The 14,186-nt window shown below is 42.4% G+C and overlaps 1 protein-coding gene across 2 annotated transcripts in view; it reads left to right on the forward strand.

Moving 5' to 3' along the window:
* The window catches only part of LOC103535680 (serine/threonine-protein kinase Sgk3), a 61,446-nt gene that overhangs the window by 12,760 nt on the left and 34,500 nt on the right, over positions 1-14,186 (forward strand). The window contains exon 1 of one of the 2 annotated variants that reach the window (XM_030445632.1): positions 10,320-10,392. The exons of the other annotated variant lie outside the window; for it this stretch is intronic. The gene's annotated coding sequence lies outside the window, so the exon portion shown is untranslated. Of the gene's footprint in view, positions 1-10,319; positions 10,393-14,186 lie in introns of those variants that run through there. 2 annotated transcript variants of the gene reach the window in all.

Genomic DNA, 14,186 nt, shown 5'->3' on the forward strand with positions numbered 1-14,186 from the left:
TGGTTGTTTCCTGAACATTTTACAGATTCTGCAAAGATCCCATATTTTACTACTGATACAGTAACAACATATTCGTCAGGTGTTTCTTTTTATGAGATATACAACATCCTGAGTTCTCATGGCTTTACAAAATTCTTTATCTTCTTTCTAGAACAAGTTTTTTCTTAACTTACTTCAAAGATTTATAAAAACATTTAATGAATTTGGTTGACACAAAGATTGCCATGTAATTAGAAAAACCTGGCATTTTGCTCTTGTGCTCTTACACATGCTTAAAATCCGTCTGTCATCTACAAAAATTACTTTAATTTGCACAGCATTGTTGGAGAAAACTGTAGTTGGAATAAGACATATTCTTGATCTCATGCCTTACAGAAAGAAATCAGAGTAGCTTGGATTTGTGTTCAGGAACTTTTTCATATGAAACGATTGACTAATTTGAACAATGCAAAAAATTACCATGCCTTTTAAATTATGTTTCTTTTTGTTCCTTTAAAATGGGAGTGTGTACCTCAAAGCTTAATGTCAATAGATACAATTTTGTGATAACTTATCCTACTTAGTATTCATGCTCCATGCCATAACCTGTAATATCTTTCCTTGTTCTCCGTGGTCCTTACAATCCAACACCATAATACCTAACCTAAAAAAAAATTGCTGACTTGAAAGATTAAATACTGTTGTGTTCCTTTTAAAAACTGCCTATTAGAACAGTGCTCTTGCATTAATACCAAGATTAGAGGGATTTATTTAATTGTTGGTTATGCTTCATGCTCAGATTTAGTGTCCCATTAACTGGCTTCTGCTAGATTGCCTTATTATAAAAAAAAAGATACAGAGAATCATTGAATGGAGTTGGAAGGGACCTTAAAGATCATCTAGTTCAAACCCCCTTGCATGGACAGGGACACCTCCCACCAGACCAGGTTGCTCAAGGCCCCATCCAACCTGGCCTTGAACACTTCCAGGGAAGGGGCAACTACAGCTTCCTTGGGCAACCTCTTCCAGTGTCTGACCACTCTCACAGCGAAAAATTCTTCCTCATGCCCAATCTAAATCTACCTTCTCCCAGTTTGAAACTGTTTCCCTTTGTCCTATTGCTACATGCCCTTGTAAAAAGTCCCTCCTCACCTTTCCTGTAGCCCCCCTCATGTGCTGGTAGGCTGCTGTAAGCCTGGAGCTGGTGGGCTTTCTGGGCTGCAAGTACACATCAGTGGCTCATGTTGAGCTTCTGGTCCACCCAATCCCTGACCAAATCCTTCCCCTCAAGGCTGCCATCAATCTTTTCTCCTCCCAACCTGTATTCATGCATGGCATTGCTTTTGGCCCAGATGCAGGACCTTGCACTTGGCCTTGTTGAACAAGGCCAGTTTGCACAAACAATGCAGTTTGCACAAGCCCACTTGTTGAGCCTGTCAAGGTCCCTCTGGATGGCATCTCTCCCCTCTAGTGTGTTGACTTCAGCACACAGTTTGGTGTCTTCAGCAAACTTGCTGAGGGTGAATTCAATTCCACTGTCCATGTCACAAGCAAAGATATTAAATAGCAGTGGTGTGAATACTGACCCTTGAGGAACACCATTCCTCATACATCTCCATTTTGACACTGAACCATTGATCACAACAGTTTGGGTGCAACCATTCATCCATACGTTAAAGAAAAATTTAGTGGAGTCCATAAGTTGGATCATCTATCTCCTGTCCCTGCTTGTTCTTGGACATCCTGTTGGTTTTACCTGGTAAAAGGACAGGTGTATCTTTATATAAATCTATTGCTGAAATATCTTTGTATAAAACTATACTTGAGACTCACTTAATAGTTCAGACCCACATACCTACACACTTAAGGCATCGACCCATGGCTCCCAGGACTAAAAATAAAGAATTTTTGTGCTTGGAGAACAAAAAACAGACTGTAGTTGGTAGATGGAAATATGTCTTCTATATGGGTCAGGAACAGGTTGGGGATCTGACAAACATGAAGAAATAGCTAAACAAGCAAGTAAACAAACTAAAGACATTGAACAATAAACTCATACATTTTTCTTAAATCTCTGCAATTTTTTTAGTATGAGATACAACTGCTTGCTTTGGTAGTGTTTCTTTTATTGTTTGCTGTCTTTTTTTCACTCCTAAGTTAGTGCATAACAGTGCTGTGGTGGAATGTGTGTGCTTTTGACATAAATAGCTTGTTAGAAGCATTAATAGAATAGTAACACAACTCCGCTCTACTCTGTTATTTTGGGCTGCCTTTAAAGTACTGGTATTTCAGAAAAAGACTGTGCCATTTGAGAGTGGGGGGCACCCCGTCCCAAACCAACACCCTTGTTTAATTTCATTTGAATAGAATACAAGTAAATGGCTTGAAAATGCAAATATGCTGCTTGTGTTCTTGTGCATCTCTACAGTTTGAGGAAGAACTCTTGACATTCTGCATAGACCCTGCCTACGTAACATCGTGTGCCAGAGCACTTGTTTACCAAAGCATGTTTGTTCACTCCAGCTTGCATTTGCAATTCTAGTAGAATGTGCGGTAGCTGGGATTCAGCAGGCTGAATTAAGAAACATCCATACGGAATTACTAGGGAGCTTTTTATCTTTTATACTTAGCTTAGCTTTCTTACACCTTCCTGCACAAACTGTTCAGATCTCCTGCAAACTCAGATATTAGACCTGTTTTATAGAATTGTTCTTATAAACTGAATTCCAAGGAGTTTGTTAAGAGCAAAATGCAAGTCTTGTAGTACTATCAGTTGGGAAGTTATTAAGCAACTTGTATTTTATGAGTTCAGTCTCACAGTGCATTAGCTTATTAGTGTTTTGTATGTGTCTGCTGAAACCAGTCCCAGAACATAGTAGCATATACCAATAAGCCATGTAATTTGACATGTCAAGCACATATATTGCTATGTATCTATAAAGCAGACAATTATCTTTATCTGTTTGTTATGTATGTGTATTCACCCTTATAGGACTTGGTGATCAGTCAGGTCCATCCAATCAGCTTCTTTTTACTCCTATTACTGGAACCCGTGTGTGTAGATCTTCTGTGCTTCTATGTAAGCTTCTGTGTAAGCAACACAGGGTGGCTTGAAGCAGTATCTACACTCTGCATCTCTAAGATAACAGAAAACTAAGGTAAACCAGGCTACCAGGAGTTTAGCAACCATATTATTCTTACTCTGGTAGCTGAAATAGTTTGTGGCAATTTTGCTTGGGTATCTGCTCTGGACTGCACACTCACAGAGTGAGGGGCAGGTGCAAGGCAAAAAGAGATTTGGGCCCAGTGAGCAGTGAATACTGGTGGGAGTCTGTGTGTCCTGGCTTAGTGGTGCTTCTCCTACTGACATGAATGCTGTCTGCTGCTGGAGCCTGGCCAGCAATTGCACAAGTGAACAGGATGTAAACAGCAGGGTTTGGGTCAGAGGTGTGCTTCCTTAGGTGGCCCATGTGCACTTCACCATTCACTTTAAATGCCTGGCGTGATGAGGAACTTTTTAGAAACTAATCTTACGTTATTGGCATTATAACAGAATATATTGTTCAACTTGCCCTAACTGAAAAAAAGTTATCCAAAATGACTGATACAGCAATCCTTAATTCCTTGTGATGCTGCTGCTTTTGAAAAAAATCTTGCTTATGTACTAGTATTGGTGTCTTGCATATGCTTCAACTGATTTAAACCAGTGTTATTCTTAGCTTCTGTGAAGAATTTCTTTGAGGTGGTGCTGTTGTCATTCTTCTGGTCTACATACATACTCTGTGATGTTTGTGAAACGATGTGATTGACTACAGTTTTTCTATAGTTTTCCATTATTTTGGTTCATGGTGCTTGCTGTGCTTAGTGTGAGTCCATGGAGTGTTGTAGATGCTGATTTTGATCTCCAGCAGTCTCCATGCCACTGTACACTTGTCTTGTAATATATGGTTTATCTTCTTTGTGTCTGGAATGCTGGAAAACTGTCATTTCACTGTGAGTGTTCAGGGTTGCGAAGCTTTCTTTACTTGCTAAGTTCATACACTTTGTCAAGAGATAATTCTGAATCTTTCAGTCGTACTTGTTTAGGTGGCTTTTGGTAGTTCTGGGTGGGTTGGTTGGTTTATTTGGGAGAAGGGGTTGACCTGTATGTTCACTGTGAATTGCTCTCGTAAGTATTAAGTTCATTCCTTCAAATTCAAAGACTGCTTGTGTAATCTGAAGACACTTTTGTAGTTGATACAGAGTACAAAAATAAAGTAATGAAAAAAAAATTCTTCTGCACAGCTCATTTAAAAGAACCATTATTCAGACTTTGCTAATAAGCACAGGCACACAGCTATGAAAATTAATTAAGTGAAAGCTATTGATATGCATACGTGCATTATGTGTTAAAAAAACAGCTTTAGGAAAGAACATTTACCTGGTGACATTGTTGCTTGCATGCGCACTGTGAGGTTTAAACCTACTCTAGGTGACATTTCTTCCACAGTTTTAACTTGTTTTCACTCTCAGGCTTTCAGCTAGATCACTTTCCTGCTGAAGGTCTTCTCTTTGATTTTTCCCTCGGTAGCCCTTGTTTTCTGGCAATCCCATGTGTCCAGGGAATGTATTGGAAGACTGTTTTCTCCAGTACATGACTCTTGAGTGCTGAGTGCCTGATTCCAACTGGCTTGTTCCCTTTCTTTTCAACGTCCTGTTCCTAAGCAGGCATTGGGATATGAATGTGGATTATTTAGGTTTATCCAAACAAGGTAACAAGAAATACTTCTACAAATACAGTAGCAACAAAGGGAGGACTAAGGAGAACCTCTGTCCTTCATTGCATGTAGTTGGAAACATGGTGATCAAGGATGAGGAGAAGGCTGAGGTACTTAATGCCTTCTTTGCCTCAGTTTTTATTAGTAGGACCAGTTGTTCTATGGATATGCAGTTCCCTGAACTGGAAGACAGGGGTGGGGAGCAGTTTGAAGGCCCCATAATCCAAGAGGAGATGGTTAGTGACCTGCTGTACCATTTAGACATACATAAGTCTATGGGGCTACGGGCGATACAGCCAAGGGTATTGAGGGAGCTGGAAGAAGTGCTAAAGGTATTTTCCATCATTTACTAGCATTTATTACTATTGGTTAACCAGGGAGGTCCTAGTTAATTGGAGACTGGGAAGACTCCCCTACAAGAAGGGTTGGATGGAGGATTCAGGGAACTGTAGGCCTGTCAGTCTCACCTCAGTACTGGGAAAGGTTATGAACCTGATCATCCTGAGCGCCACTGTGCAGCATGTGCTGGACAGCCAGATGATCAGGCCCAGTCAGCATGGGTTTATGAAAGGCAGATCCTGCTTGATAAACCCAGTTTCCTTCTATAACAAGGTGACCTGCTTAATGGATGAGGAAAAAGCTGTGGATATTGTTTACCTGGACCTGAGTAAAGCTTTCAAGACTTGTTTCTCACTGCATTCTCTTGGAGAAACTGGCTGCTCATGGCTTGGACTGGTGTACACTTTGCTGGGTGAAAAAAAGTCTTGGCTGGCCAAATCCAGCTGGCAGCTGGTCACAAGTGGAGTTCCCCAGGGCTCAGTGTTGGGGCACAGTTCTCTTTAATATCTATCAGTGATCTGGGTGAGGGGATCAAGTGAACCCTCAATAAGTTTGCAGGTGACACCAAGTTGGGAGGGAGCGTTGATTTGCCTGACGATAGAAAGACTCTACAGAGGGATCTGGACAGGCTGAGACCAGTTGTATGAGATTTAATAAGGCCAAGTGCTGTCATTCAGTTGGGTTCTAAGAACTCCATGCAACACTACGCACTTGGGGAAGAGTGGCTGGAAAGCTGCCCAGAGGAAAAGGACCTGGGGGTGTTGGTCACAGCCAGCTGAATATGAGCCAGCAGTGTGCCCAGGTGGCCAAGAAGGACAACAGCATCCTGGCTTGTATCAGAAACAGTGTGGCCAGCAAGACTTGGGAAGTGATTGTCCCCTTGTACTCCGCACTGCTGAGGCCACACCTTAAGTATTGTGTTTTTGGGCCCCCCACTACAAGAAAGACATAGAGGTGCTGAAGGAAATCCAGAGAAGGGCACCAAATCTGGAGAAGGGTCTGGAGAACAAGTCGTATGAGTAGTGTCTCGTAAGAGACTGGGAAGGGAACTGGGACTATTAAGTCTGGAGAAAAGGAGGTTGAGAGGAGACCTTATCGCTTCATACAACTACCTGAAAAAGATTGTAGCCAGGTGGAAGTTGGTCTCTTCGCCCTAGCAACAAGCAACAATATAAGAGGAAATGGACACAAGTTGTGCCAGGGGAGGTTTGGATTAGGTAACAGTAGAAACTTCTTCACTGAAAGGGTTATTAAACACTGCAACAGGCTGCCCAGTGCGGTTGTTGAATCACCATCCCAGGAGGTGTTCAGAATATGCATAAATGCGGTGCTAAGGAATATGGTATAGCACTGGACATCGCAGAGCTTGGTTAATGATTGGATTTGATGATCTTCCAAGGTCTTTTCCAAACTGAATGATTCTCCAGGTCAGTGATTCTGTGAAGAGTCTTGGAAGTAGTGTGAGGGTAATTTGTAGAAAAGGGCAGGTGCTTATCTGTATTCATACATTTTATAGGATCTTTGTGGCTGACGGAATACCAAGTGTAAGACAGTATTTGCCCTGAGTTTGCATCATTGTTGGGCCCATTCGTTGCAGCCTGAGGCTTTCCAGAGTGTTGTGTCCTCATATGTTAAATGCTGTGTAGGTGTATACAAGTTGCTTGGAGTTGGATTCTTTGATTAAAACAATTGGCTGATGCAAGTTAACAACAATTGACACATGCCAGTTACCTGAGTGAAGTCTAAGTTTAGGTCTTTATAAAGGCTAACAATAATTATGCAGCATCATGTTCATGCCCTTTGGAGGGTTTTAAACAGACATGCATTTGGTTCAACTGGAAGTTAGTGAGCTACTGTCACAGAAGAGTTTTTGGTCCCAAACATGCTGTCATCTGAGTGTACAAATCTGATTACTGCTCATATGGTCTGTTCTGGGGCAAAAAGGTTGTTTTGTCCTTGAATGTAAGGAGTAGAATAGAAAGCTTGGTGGTAAGCTAAAATACTTTTTCTAAGATACAGAAACTGAAACAGAGCTGTGGTGGTGGTGTTTGAAGCTGATTGTGAAGCAGTGATTTCAGGGTGTTGCTCAGTTGACCTACTGTGTTTTAGCAGTAACTAAAAATATTGGCATATGCTTTTCAAGTGGTTTGGGCTGTGCTTTTTGTGTTGAATATATACTAAACTAACACAGAATATACAAGCTGAACAGTGTTCAATAGAAAAGCTCCTGGCTATGTTTAAACAACTTATCTGAATTCCTATGTCTTTATCTTACAATTTTTTTCAAACTGTATTTTTATCTATATAGTTCTCTTGATGTTGTAAAATGAGACTTTTGACCTTTTGTCAGGGACAAGGTTTTCCTACTAATTTAAGGACATTTTTAGTAAAAACAAGAGCTTAATAGTTCAGATTATTGCTACCTACTCACACTGAGCTTGGAGAAACATGTCAAGGGTGCATTTCTGTGACCTCTTGCATTTGCAGTGGGTTCATTCTGTTTCCCTTTTTTCTTCCTTTCCACCCTTGTCACCCAGTCACTGGTATTCTTCAGCAAAGACTTGAAATAGTTGGGATGACAGCAGAGTACATGGATTTGTAACATTCTTTAGAACCAAAGTGCTGCAAAGCAGTGGGATTGAGATTCTTTGTATTATTTGCCCAGGAAACATAAATGGGGAATGCAAGGGAGTTCCCAGGGACAAAAATGCGAGAGCAAATGCTGACCTTTAGCTTCACTTAAAAGGCAAGTTGAGTTCTGTGCTTCTGTGTGTGCTACGTATCCACAGTCACATTTGAATATGACCCTTTAAATCTCATCAAGCAAACGTGTCAGTTAAGGTATTAAAAAATTTTAGCACCTTGCTAGCGTTTTGCTTGTTATGATGCACTAGACAGATGAGCAAGATGTGAAATTCATTCAGGCAAATTACAGTGTAAAGATATGTACTGTGTTGCTGCTTTCTAATTACTTAAGACTGAGCACAGCTCCATAATAGTGAAAGGAACTGCATAAAATTAACCAGTTGACTGCCCAATCTTCAGGGAGTTTTCAGCTGTGAGAAAGGACAAATAGCTCCTCTTCAGTCAAATATTTAGAGTTTAGACTGTGTGGCTAGGTAGAGTTAAATTAAATATCTCTAGGCCAGGGTCATCTTTTCTGCTTTCCTGTGTTGAGGCCCCTCTACTTACTGTAAATCAGTCCAGTGACTCCATTCAACTGATCTGCTGACAAGTGAATGATTAACTGAAAACTACCAACGAGACAAAAATGAACACTGCTAAACAAGTGAAAGTAAAATAACTCTTGAATACAAATTACCTGATTAAATTATTTGCCAGTAAGTTACTCTAACTGACTGAAGTTGAAAAGCATTCTGCTCTGGGCTTCACAGTGAGGACTATTAACATTTCTTTAAAACCTCTGTGTGAATCTATGGCAAACACCTTGCCAGATTTGAACAAGCAAAAGGTAGCTGTTGCTACAATGCAGAGTCTCTGTATCCTAGCAGTGCCTACCCAAAAATACGAAAAACCGGGCTAGGGTGGGAAGATTCCTCACTTCTTCCTTTGTGGACTCTATTGAAATGGAAGCTTGTGATCCAGTTGACTTAAAGCTTCTGTGTAAACAGTTAAAACACGTGCATCCAAACACTGATGTATTTTAAATAATACCGGGCTGCTTCTCTGGTTTGTTTTTGGAGAGCGCTTGGATGACTGTCAGTGTCTGACACCAGTGTAATATTATGCAGGAATACTGCAGCAGGAGTGCTCAGAAACAGGATCTCCCGAATCGCTACTTGCAGTATGCATGCCAGTGCCTGAGACTGTTGAAAGAGAGCATCGTCGTGTCTCATCAGGCCCAAATACAGATCTTGTGAAGACACGCTTGTAGAACATGAGGCTGCTCCGTAATCAATAATAAAAAGAATCCTGGTGAAAACCTGTGAAGTTTTGGGGGCTCCTAAGCGTGTTACATCAGTTAAGACAATGGAATGGGCCATGGTGTTTTCACACTTGCTCCTTCTTTATACAGCAGTTGAAACTTGGAAAGAACTGTTTCAACTATTTATATGGATGAAGCTAAAACAGCATGGGCTTGTACTCTCTCCTGAGTGTTTGCTTTAGATATTCTTTGCCTCTTAAGCCTTGTCTGAACGATGAACATACATGTTTGGACACCACAGCAGATCCTCAGTAAATGCAAGGTTTAAAGTTAATGGATGCACGGGTTTGTTCTGCACTAACTCCTGTTGTCCTGCTCTTTTGGATCTAGATAAAGTCAAAGTGATACTCCCATTGAAAGGGCTTTTTTTTTTTTTTCCAGTATTTTTTTTCTATTTATTATAGCTTTATGACCTCGATCTGCTTAGGAAAAGCTTGCCAAGTTACACTTTAAGAGGTCTGGTTGTATTTTAACTGCGAGTATTGAAATTTACCCTCTGATTTTAGAGGGTGCATAAATAGCTACCTAAATAGTGCTAGATGTTGCTCAAACCTGTCTCTTCTGTTACTCCTTCTGCACATACAGAATGGGGAGAGCATCCATTACAGTGCCGATTGGTTTAACGATAGCCTTGCTACTGGATCGTGGGCATACTGGATCGTGCCCTCTCGTAGGCAATTTTAATTTTTATTCTTATTTTTACCAGAGTGGTAGCTTGGCCATTGCTGATTTTCAGGCGTTTCCGTGGGAAGCCTCCCACACTCCGCAGAAGCGGCAACATCTTACCAGGGGATAGGGATGAAACCTGGCGGCGGGAGACGGGGAAAGAATTTGGAACTTTCAGTTAATAGAAAAAAAAATATATATATTAAAAAATTTCTTTCTTTAAAAAGAAGGTAGAGGAAACCTCCCGGCCCCGATCTGCAGCCCGGGATCTGAGCCCCTCGGAGGGCGCAGGGGTGGCGGTAGGACAGCGTCTGGAGGCGGCGCCCGGCCGGCGGTCGGAGGGCCGCGCTGGCGGGCGGGCGGGCGGGCAGCCCGGTCCGTACCGCGCCACGCCCGGTCCGCAGCCTGGCGCCGCGGGGGCGGAGGAGGGCGGAGGGGCGCAGAAGGGCGGCCGTGGGTGGGCCGGGGCTGCTCTCTCGCCTCCACACGCCGCTGGCGGGATCATCAGTGCCCCCCTACCGCTCCCCCCTCCCCGCCGCCCATCTTTCCCCGGGAGGAGGCGGTTAATTGGGCGTTAACGGCCCCTTTCCCCCCCCCCTCCCGCCGGAGCGGCGGCCGCACGTGCGGAGTGCGTGGGCGGGCGGAGGGCCGCGTGCGCCGCTGTTGCTGCTCTCGGGGCTGAGCGGAGGCGAGGCGCGGGCACCGGTCGGTCTGTCCATTGGTCTGTCGGTCTGTTTGTCTTTCGGTCGGTCGGTATGTCTGTCTGTCTTGCCGCGGCGGCTCGGGCCTCACCTCTCCGAGGCGGAGCCGCCTTTCCTCGCCGTTGGGGCTCCGTGTGCTTTCCTCAGCCCGCGGGGTTCCGGGAACGGGCGCGGTGCAGCGAGACCCGGGGCGGGGAGGAGATGGCCGCGCCGGGGAGCGGTGGCGGCAGCGGGAGCAGCCGCGCGGCGCCGCTGGATCGGGGGTGTGAGGAATCTGTAACTTCCTAGAAGCCAGGGAGCCGAGCAGGAGTAGGTGGGGTGAAGGTGAGCAGCATGGTTTCATTCCCCAGCCTAGGCGAAGCGCGGCGGGCTCGGTGGGTCGGTAGGTAGGTGCCGGGTCTGTTTTACTCGCTGTGCTGCTGTGCCCCAGGGCTGGGTCGGCACCGTATGGACTCTCCTCTCCCCGAGCGGTTTGTAGGCAGTACAGAGCTGATGTTGTGGAAGAGGGTAACGAACCTGAGAGAGGTCTTGTCCTGAAGGGCTAAAGCTTTCTAGGCAATGCTGTCTTGCAGGGATTCTGGCACCCTCAAGGAATTTAATTCTGTGGAGGTTAATTAAAAGGTAGTTGTTGAGTATTAAGGCTTAAGCTGTTTTGACAGATCGTCCTTTCCTTCATTTATGTGAATTTTTCTCCTCTAGCAACTCTGACACGTGCAACTGTACTGCTTCTAGATGTGCAGTAATTTTGCAGCATGGGACGTTCTTATGTCCTTTTAAACCTCCCCGTTGTGCTGGTACTGCATCTCGTTACAACACAGTAATGTCACTTGAACGCAGTTACGGTTCTTCAGTTTTCTTGCCGCTAAAGATTTCTGTGAATATCACTTGCTGCAATATTCTTGTAGCTAAGTTTTCTCTGTAATTCCTTTCAAACGTGTTAAGTGTGTTGTTTATAGACTGTTGCAGAACGAATCTGTGTTTTTACAGGCTGCTTTTTTCCATTTTGGACTCTTTTAATGTGAGTGTTGTCTTGGTCTGAATGTCTAAATTTAGTTCTGATTTAATTATTTTATTTTTTGTTTAATCTTCACCTGCACATCAGTCGCTTCCATGACTGTAACATGAACTAGTAATATAAAAGAAAGATGTGTATGGAGGAGTGTTTTCCTGAAGGGTTTAAGATACTTTAGATTTCAGGAAAAAAAAGTTACTAGCTTTTGGAAAGCATTTTGGAAAGTTCACTGCTATTATTGTCAAGGTAGTCTCTATGCATGGTATTTCTAATAACTTAAAGCTAGAAAGCAGACCTATTTCTTAGAAGGTGTTTTGAGTTTGGGTCAGAAATTCAGCATGTCTAACTTGCACGTGTCAGTGCAAAGTGCTGATAGTTTTAACAACCTTGACCATTTTAGAGCCCAAGTAGTGCTCAGTAGTGGTTGTGATGATGATGAATTGTGTTGAAATTGCTTTCCAACCTTAAATCCCACCTTTGATTGTAAATGCAGCCTCACCACATCTGAGGTTACAGCACTGAGCTCTGTTACACATGCATAAACAGCTGTTCTCTAAAACCTTATAGAATTAAGAAAACACCTTATTCTCTGTGCAGCACTGAAATATGTGAAAGGTCAATTTATGCCCTTACCTGCTGGAGTTTGTAAACTGTCCTTGAAGAACTGACATCAAATACCAGCTGTAGTTGAACTGATGTAATACAAGGAATCAAGTGGTGGTGAAATGGGCATGCAATTTGGATGTTGCTGAAGGCTTCTTCTCCTACTAAGTTTATTTTTATATTCCAAAATTTAGGCTGTTGCCTTTGCATTATCCAACAGATTTATGATTCTAGGCAGCCATCAAAAGTGTGATTTCTGGATTGGGAATATTATCTTGGATGTTTGATTATTTTAATATCTAGATACATTCTGCTGTATAGATTTTTACCCTTTTGCCAAACATAGTACATAAGGGCTACTAACTTCATGTTTGATGCGTTAGCAATTGCATCAGTTTTAAATCGATAAGAATTCTTCTGTGTTTATGTAGTCAAACAGAACAGTTGGTGACTTTTGAAGGTCTTTTAAAAAAAATGGTCAGTATATTTGGAATTGAAATTTGGGGTTCTGTTGGTTAAACAAGAAGAGTGAAAATGAGACTGACACAATTTACTTTGTGTTTATTCAAGTGTGCGTCCTCTCTTACATAGTACTGACTATGCTGCAAGTGGCTGGTACCAACTGGTTGCAAGACCTTTTAAAAGTAGCTCACAGTACTGTTGCTACAACTTTTGATCTATGCTATCCTTAGGCATCTACATTTAACTTTAATTGGACCTGGTGTGTAGGATGGGTGAGGAAGCACGCCAAGAAATGTGCATGTAGCAAGTGTAATGCAAACTTGATTTTTTAATGTACTCCGTTGCTTGTGTAAGTCATACTGGTTGAGGCACAGAGCAACCTTTCTTGATACTATGGATACAGACTAAAGATGAAGTTACTATGGACCTGGGTTCAGGATTAAAAGGCAGCTGGTTTTTAGACACATTTTATTGTTGGAGTTTTCTTAGGGCATCAAAGAACTTGTATTCTCTTGTGTAATAAACAGGAATAGAAATAGATTGAGTCCAAGCCATGAATCTTGTTGTATGCCAGTTACAATAATTTACTGGATCTTATTTTTGGAGGTGTGGCAGAAGGGATGTTCTTGGGTGCAGTAGACTTATGGCTAGTAAATGTTTGCATGACTGTCCAAATTAAATCTGATAGAGCAAAAAAAAAAAAAAAAAAAAAGAGAGAGAGAAAAAAAAGAGAGGGAGAGGAGTTACTTCTTTCTTTTTTTCTCCTGGTTGAGGTTTGTTTTTTTTTTCACTTTACCTGTCGTCCTTTTCCTAGGAAGAATCAGTTGAATTGCACTTTGCCCACATTGCTGCAGAGAGGTGGTTTGCTTTCCATAATGGTGCTACTGGAGATTTAAAAAATGTGAGGAAATGGGTAGTGTGTAAACAGGGAGCAGGATTTTTCCTTTCTACCAATGACTGAATCCTCAGTTCTCATCTCAAAATGTAGTTAGAAGGGAGAGTGGCGATAGGCCAATCACTGGTCAGAGTGTTTTGATCACTGCTTTCCTTTTCCTTCATCCAGAATATTTCTAGAGGTCTGTGCTGGTGCTTATAGTGGTTTTGTATTTAGAATCATATATATGTGGTATTGAAAAGGATGGCCTATGTGAAACCCATTTTCTTTGGAATCTGGTTATTCAACAGCTTCTGGCCATCCACCTCTCATAACAGATTAGAGGTGTGTTTTGCTTTTGACTCTTTCTGCAAGATGTGTCTTCAGCAGTCACTGGTGCTCTTTATCCTGTATTTCTGTTGCAATGGATTCTTAATACCCTGTCTCCCATTTCCTGTGTGTCAGCTGCTTGTCTGGTACAAGAGTGGGGCTCTTTCATCATACAGCAGTTGAGAAAAAGTGGACTTCTGGGCTTTCTCAAAGATTGCTGATGACTCAGAGCGTCACTGGACATTGCACAGGCTATTTATGGAGAAGACTGAGGAAGTGATGAAAAGTATGCCAAAGATGATACTTTCTCTAAGAGCAAATAGAGCAATGTTTATAGCAAATAATAGGACTGTCTCCTCTGTCTTGCTGTTCTGTATATACAGGTTCCTTCTGTGATTGGAACCACGCTCAGGTGGGATTTTCAGTACTGGTTTTTACTGGTAATTCAGTCCTAGAGTGTTTCTAGGCAGATGATTAGTGTGTAGGGAAATGTATTTTCTGTTCTAGTGGGTGATTA

The sequence above is a fragment of the Calypte anna genome, chromosome 2 (assembly GCF_003957555.1).
Source record: "Calypte anna isolate BGI_N300 chromosome 2, bCalAnn1_v1.p, whole genome shotgun sequence".
Taxonomy (NCBI): domain Eukaryota; kingdom Metazoa; phylum Chordata; class Aves; order Apodiformes; family Trochilidae; genus Calypte; species Calypte anna.